The sequence below is a fragment of the Panthera tigris genome, chromosome B2, assembly GCF_018350195.1.
Source record: "Panthera tigris isolate Pti1 chromosome B2, P.tigris_Pti1_mat1.1, whole genome shotgun sequence".
Lineage (NCBI taxonomy): Eukaryota > Metazoa > Chordata > Mammalia > Carnivora > Felidae > Panthera > Panthera tigris.
The window spans coordinates 76291753-76297506 of record NC_056664.1 but is presented as its reverse complement, the minus strand read 5'-3'; the positions used below and the strand labels follow the sequence as shown (position 1 = coordinate 76297506).

Below are 5754 nucleotides of genomic sequence, written 5' to 3'. Positions count from 1 at the left end.
CGTACTTTGGCTGTTGTTGATAGTGCTGCTATAAATATTGTGGTGCATGCGCCCCTTTGACGGTGCACTGGGATCTCTTGGATAAATACCTAGTAGTGCAATTGCTGGGTCATGGGTAGTTCTATTTTTAATTTTTTGAGAAACCTACATAGTGTTTTCCAGAGGGGCTGCACCAGCTTGCATTGCCACCAGCAGTGCAAAAGAGATCCTCTTTCTCCGCATCCTTGCCAACATCTATTGTTGCCTGAGTTCGTTTATTTTAGCCATTGTGACTGGTATGAGGCAATATCTCAATGTGGTTTTAATTTGTGTTTCCCTGATGATGAGTGATGTTAAGTACTTTTTCATGTGTCTGTTAGCCATCTTGATGTCTTCTTTGGAGAAGTGTCTATTCATGTCTTTTGCTTATTTTTTCACTGGATTATTTGTTTTTTGGGTGTTGAGTTTGAGAAGTTCTTTGTAGATTTTGGACACTAACTCTTTCTCTGATATGTCATTTGCAAATATCTTCTCCCATTCTGTCATTTGCCTTTTAGTTTTGCTGTTTCCTTTGCTGTGCAGAGGTTTTTATTTTGATGAGGTCCCAATAGTTCATTTTTGCTTTTGTTTCCCTTGCCTCCAGAGACATGTTGAGCAAGAAGTTGCTGCGGCCAAGGTCAAAGATGTTTTTTGCCTGCTTTCTCCTTGAGGATTTTGATGGCTTCCTGTCTTCTGTTTAGATCTTTCATCCATTTTGAGTTTATTTTTTTTGTATGGTATAAGAAAGTGGTCCAGGTTCATTTTTCTGCATGTTGCTGTCCAGTTTTCCCAGCACCATTTGCTGAAAAGACTGTCTTTATCCATTGGGTGCTCTTTCCTGCTTTGTCAAAGATTAGTTGGCCATATGTTTGTGGGTCCATTTCTGTGTTCACTATTCTGTTCCATTGATCTGAGTGTCTGTTTTTGTGCCAGTACCATACTGTCTTGATGATTACGGCTTTGTAATACATCTTGAAGTCCAGCATTGTGATGCCTCCAGCTTTGGTTCTTTTTCAGGATTGCTTTGGCTCATTGGGGTTTTTTCTGGCTCCATACAATACAATTTTAGGATTGTTTGTTCTAGTTCTGTGAAGAATGCTGTTGTTATTCAGATTCAGATTGTGATTGCATTGAATATGTAGATTTATTTGGGTAGTATTGACATTTTAACAATATTTGTTCTTCCAATCAATGAGCATGGAGTATTTTTCCCATTTTTTTGTGTCTTCGTCAATTTCTTTCATAAACTTTCTATAGTTTTCAGTGTATACGTTTTCCACCTCTTAGATTTATTTCTAGGTATTTTATGGTTTTTGCTGCGATTGTAAATGGTATCGATTCCTTGATTTCTCTTTCTGTTGCTTCATTGTTGGTGTATAGGAATACAATCAATTTCTGTGCATTGATTTTATATCCTGCGACTTTGGTGAATTCATGGATCAGTTCTAGCAGTTTGTTGGTGGAATCTTTTGGGTTTTCCATATAGAGTATCATGTTGTCTGCGAAGATTGGAAGTTTGACTTCCTCCTTGCTGATTTGGATGCCTTTTATTTCTTTGTGTTGTCTGATTGCAGAGGCTAACTGATTGCAGAGGCTAAGACTTCCAATACTATGTTGAATAACAGTGGTAAGAGTAGACATCCCTGTCTTGTTCCTGACCATAGGGGGAAAGCTCTCAGTTTTTCCCATTGAAGATGATATTAGAGTTGGGGCTTCCATATATGGCTTTTATGATCTTGAGGTACGATCCTTTCATCCCTACATTCTTGAGGGTTTTTATCAAGAAAGGATGCTGTATTTTGTCAAATGCTTTCTCTGCATCTTTTGAGAGGATCATTTGGTTCTTGTCCTTTCTTTTGTTGATGTGATATGTCACATTGATTGTTTTGTAGATATTGAACCAGCCCTTCATCCCAGGTATAAATCCCATTTGGTTGTGAATAATTCTTTTAATGTATTGTTGGATCTGGTTGGCTAGTATCTTGTTGAGGATTTTTGCATCCATGTTCATCAGGAAAATTGGTCTATAGTTCTCCTTTTTAGTGGGGTCTTTGTCTGGTTTTGGAATCAAGGTAGTGCTGGCTTCATAGAATGAGTTTGGAAGTTTTCCTTCCATTTCTATTTTTTGGAACAGCTTCAAAAGAATAGGCGTCAACCTTCTTTTAACGTTTGGCAGAATTCCCCTGGAAAGCCATTTGGCCCTGGACTCTTATTTTTTGGGAGATTTTTGGTTACTAATTCAATTTCCTTACTGGTTATGGATCTGTTCAAATTTTCTATTTCTTTTTGTTTCAGTTTTGGTAGTTTATATGTTTCTAGCAATTTGTCCATTTCTTCTAGATTGCCCATTTTATTGGCATATAATTGCTCATAATATTCTCTTATTATTGTTTGTATTTCTGCTGTGTTGGTTGTGATCTCTCTTCTTTCATTCTTGATTTTATTTATTTGGGTCCTTTCCTTTTTCTTTTTTATCAAACTGGCTAGTGGTTTATCAATTTTGTTAATTCTTTCAAAGAACCAGCTCCTGGTTTCATTGATCTGTTCTACTGTTTTTTTTATTTCAATAGCATTGATTTCTGCTCTAATCTTTATTAGTTCCTGTCTTCTGCTAGTTTTGGGTCTTATTTGCTGTTCTTTTTCCAGGTCTTTAAGGTGTAACGTTAGGTTGTGTATCTGAGACCTTCCTTCTTTAGGAAGGCCTATAGTGCTATACACTTTTCTCTTATGATCACCTTTGCTGTGTCCCAGAGGTTTGGGGCTGTGGTGTTATCATTTTCATTGGCTTCCATGTACTTTTTTTTTCTTTATTTTTGAATTAAAAAAATAAATTTTTTAAAAGTTTATTTATTTTGAGAAGGACAAAGACAACACAAGTGGGGGAGCAGCAGAGAGAGGGGGAAACAGAGAATCCTGAGCAGGCTCCACACCATCAGCACAGAGCCTGATGCAGAGCTCAAACTCACGAAACTGTTAGATCATGACCTGCACTGAAATCAAGAGTCGGACACTTAAACAACTGAGCCACCCAGGTGCTCCCCGCCCCACGCCTCTGGCTTCCAGGTACTTTTTAATTTCCTCTTTAACTTCTTGGTTAGCCCATGCATTATTTAGTAGGATGTTCTTTATTTAGTCTCCAAGTATTTGTTATTTTTCCAAGTTTTTTCTTGTTGTTGATTTTGAGTTTCATAATGTTGTGGTCTGAAAATATGCATGGTGTGATCTCAATATTTTTATACCTGTTAAGGACTGACTTGTGTCCCAGTATGTGATCTATGCTGGAGAATGTTCCATGTGCACTTGAGAAGAATGTATATTCTGCTGCTTTAGGATGAAATGTTCTAATATATGTTAAGTCCATCCAGTTCAGTGTGTCATTCAAAGCATTGTTTCCTTGTTGATTTTCTGTTTAGATGATCTGTCCATTGTTGTAAGTGGGGTGTTAAAGTCCCCTACTATTATGGTATTATTGTCAATGAGTTTCTGTATGTTTGTGAGTAATTCATTTATATATTTGGGTGCTTGCACATTTGGAGCATAAATGTCTACAGTAGTTAGATCTTGGTGGATAAAGCCCTGAATTATGATATAATTCCCTTCTTCATATCTTGTTACAGTCTTTATTTTAAAATCTAGGTTATCTGATATAAGTGTGACCACTCAGGCTTTCTTTTGGTGACTATTAGCATGATAGGTGATTCTCCAACCCCTTTTCTTTTTTCTTTTCTTTTCTTTTCTTTTCTTTTCTTTTCTTTTCTTTTCTTTTCTTTCCTTTTCTTTTCTTTTCTCTTTTCTTTCTTTTTTTCTTTTTTTTTGTATTTTGTAACACTGTTTTATTAAGAGTGAACCCTTTTCTAAAAAAAAAAAAAAAAAAAAAGAGTGAACCCTTTTCGGTATTCCTAAACTGTAAACAATGAGAAACTGAAGTATCAAAGGAACACATCAGGGATCATCTGTAACAGACAGAAACCTTTAAATTTTCTTATTGCCTTTATACAATCAATGTATATTTAAGTAAAACTGAATTCCTTATTAGGCAAACATTTGTGCATACGCTGTCTTCTCTTTATCTTTCTGTGCCTTTATCTCTTGTTTGGCTTTCAGCAGTTCTGCCTGGATAGATTTATCTTCCCTGCTCTCTCCTGAGCTTTCTTAAGATCAGCTAAAACTTGATCGTATTCTTTTAATCCTTGCCATCCGTGAACTCTATGGTACAATGCTTTCGTATTTGATGGGTCTATTTCAAGAGCCTCCAAACAACTGTCAATTGCTCCCTGCCAATTTGACATCTTCAGTTTATAAGCACCAATATTCAGAACACAGCCTAAAGCTGTAGGTTGCAGCTTCGATCTATCTGCTTTCTCAATAACAGCCTTTGAACCTTCCACATATCTTAAAACCTTTGTATATATTTTAATGGCCATCTCCCAGTTCTAGGATTTGAAAAAAGTATTTCCAATATTTTTTAAGTTTTCTGTTATTAGTAAAAATTTATCTACATCTTTTAAGTCTCTATCTGCTTCCTCAGGGAAATCTGGATGACTGTCACCAGAGCCATCTTTTGGGAATATGCCCCAGTCATCCCCTTTCTTCAATTTCCTCATTTTGCAATAACACACAATTTGGCAGGTTTTTCAGCTTTCACTTATACATTTTCCAGTATCCTTACCACACCCATTCCTTTAATTATGTGGCCAAATACCACATGTTTCCTATCCAAATGAGGAGTCAGAACTGTTGTGATAAAGAACTGAGAACCATTTGTATTGCAGTCTGCATTTGCCATGCTCAATAAGCCTTCCTGGTCATGCTTATAATAGAAATTTTCATCTTCAAGTTTTCCACCATAAATACTTTCTCTGTCTGTCCCATTTTGATTTGAGAAGTCTCTACCCTGAATCATAAATTTCTTAGTAATTCGATGGAAAGGACATCCTTTGAAATGGAGAGGTTTCCCAGTGGTGGGTCCAATGCCTTTTTCTCTGTACACAATGCACGAAAATTTTCTGCAGTTTTCAGTACAGTATCTGCAAACAATTCTAAGACAATTCACCCAACTCACTCCCCTCCAATGTCCATGTCAAAGAAGACTCGGGGGTTATTGGGATTGGAGGGCTTAGTTTGGAGGGGGGAGTGGTTAGACATATTGAATTGCAGATGCATTTGGAAGCAAACTCAGAGAACCTCCTCCATCCCCTTGCTTTCAATCTGAAGGTGTCTTTAGGTCTAAAGTGGATCTCTTTTAAATAGCATATAGATGGATCTTGTTTTCTCATCCATTCTGTTAACCTATGTCTTTTGCTTGGAGGTTTCAGTCCACTGATATTTAGGGTGAGAACTGAAAGGTATGAATTTATTGCCATTATGTTGCCTGTAGAGTTGGAGTTTCTGGTGGTGTTCTCTGGTTCTTTCTAGTCTTTGTTGCTTTTGGTCTTTTTTTTTTCCCGTCTTTTCTCCCCTGAGAGATTCCCCCTTAAAATTTCTTGCAGGGCTGGTTTAGTGGTCACAAACTCCTTTAGTTTTTGTTTGGGAAAATTCTTATCTCTTCTATTTTGAATGACAGCCTTGCTAGATAAAGAATTCTTGGCTGCATATTTTTCCAATTCAGCACATTGAATATATCCTGCCACTGCTTTCTAGCCTGCCAAGTTTCTGTGGATAGGTCTGCTGCAAACCTGATCTGGCTTCCCTTGTAGGTTAAGGACTTCTTTTTCCCCTTGCTGCTTTCATGATTTT

General features: G+C 37.0%; 1 pseudogene; it reads right to left on the bottom strand.

The window, feature by feature from the left end:
• Positions 1-4050: 4050 nt before the first annotated feature.
• On the bottom strand, positions 4051-5163 carry LOC102952417 (annotated as a pseudogene).
• Positions 5164-5754: the final 591 nt, after the last annotated feature.